Below are 1,680 nucleotides of genomic sequence, written 5' to 3'. Positions count from 1 at the left end.
AGGGGAATTGATTCTAAAATGAATATTGAGGTCCTCCAAAATGTCCCCACTTCCTCTTCTGAGGAGGAGCATGTTCATATAATCTGCACGTTTTTGGAGTCCTAGGAGTCAGAATGGTAGGGTCAATGGCAAAACTCCGGAGATAAAGATATATTGAGAGGAAATAGCAGAAATCTTTTACTTTGACACACCCATAATTAGGAGGAAAAAATCATCCATAGATGACTTGCCAGAAATCTTTACAAGAAGGTCAAAGAATGCTTCTGAATCTTAGCATGTGACATATGACACATTCTTCAGCAATACTCGCTCCATTCCCAGACTCTTCCCCCTCCCAGCTCTGCGCACATTTATTGGGGGAAAGAATGAATTATTTTCAGGGAGGAAACTTGTCTGCCAAACACCACAGAATAGAATCAAAACCTTATGTGACAATCTAGCTGTGGTGATGTAACTTCCATCATGAGGGGCAAAAGCCAGGAAGGTGAGCTCAGGAGCAAGTATATAGCAGGCAGCCAGATGGAGAGACTGGGTAGACTGGGGTACAGGTGGACTGGGCAGATGGAGGCAAGAATGAACAAGCAATGAAAAAGCCAGTGAGTGTGACCAGGTCCTGAGGGCAGCTGAGATACCTCAGGTTCCTCTGGTCCTCTTCCCCAGAGCCTCTGGTCTCTAGCAGAGTGTCCAGCTGGGCCATGGCCTCATCACTGAAGGTAGATCAGGAAGTGAAGCCCAAGGATGATTCTTTCAGAGTTTATCACAAGCCAGGTGGAAGACGTGGTGACAACTTTTCACAAAGTATTCAAACCTTAAAGAACCAATCCTAGACATCCATGACCAAACTCCTCTACTTAGACCTGATTCTCCCTGTTCCTGACCCCATTCTTCTCACCAATATCCACGATGGTTTGGATAGTCTCACTTATAGGAAGTGAAGTTCAGACAGATGTGAAGAGATATTCTAAGATATTTGTGATGTTCAATGGGATGTGAAAAGGCAACCAGCAGCTGGTGGACATTCTTGAGAAAATGAAACCTGAGATCTGGCTGCTTCCCCAGAAATGTAACGCAATCTAAATGTGTGTCCAGCTCTTGAGTCTCAGGATGGACAATGAGAACTACTTTGGGATATCTATTGAAGAAGAGACAAGTTGCAAAGCTAAACTCGATTGGGAATGAAGCTCCATTTCTGGGCCAGATTTCTAAACTGTAAGAGCCAAATTGTTTTCTAAAATAGCTAAACATGCCCATGTGGAGAACTATCGCTACACTGTGGCAGAGACTGATGAGAAAAAAATGTCATCAGCCTTCAGTTTATCATATACAGAGCTGAGAAATCAGTATATAACTCTATAGGACATGATCCCCCAAAATATCAAGAGGATAAAATGACCCAGAAGCAATAACAAAGTTATATTGTACCAAGTCCAGGGCCAGGGGACTCTGTGATTCTCCGTTCAAGACCAATATTGCCTTGGTTTGTGTATTACTATTGTGATGGGAACACTGGAAATAAAACCAGAGTTTAATGGAAGTCTTATCTAGTTCTGTGATGTGTGTTCTGTCTTCTCTTTCCCTAGTGCCTCACACCCAGCCTGCCATAATTTCTGGAGAAATTAGAAAAATCTGCGCACAGATGTTTCTGTGTGCAGAATTTTTAGTATGAGAATACTTTTTTCT

At 42.7% G+C, this 1,680-nt stretch overlaps 1 pseudogene; it reads left to right on the top strand.

Moving 5' to 3' along the window:
* The first annotated feature begins 695 nt into the window (after positions 1–695).
* On the top strand, positions 696–1,449 carry LOC150064817 (proteasome activator complex subunit 3 pseudogene; annotated as a pseudogene).
* The last annotated feature ends 231 nt before the right edge of the window (positions 1,450–1,680 follow it).

This window comes from Megascapheus bottae, chromosome 3 (assembly GCF_031878675.1).
Source record: "Megascapheus bottae isolate mThoBot1 chromosome 3, mThoBot2.hap1, whole genome shotgun sequence".
Taxonomy (NCBI): Eukaryota; Metazoa; Chordata; class Mammalia; order Rodentia; family Geomyidae; genus Megascapheus; species Megascapheus bottae.
Note: the sequence above shows the minus strand (reverse complement) of the source record. Positions and strands in the feature narration are given on the sequence as shown.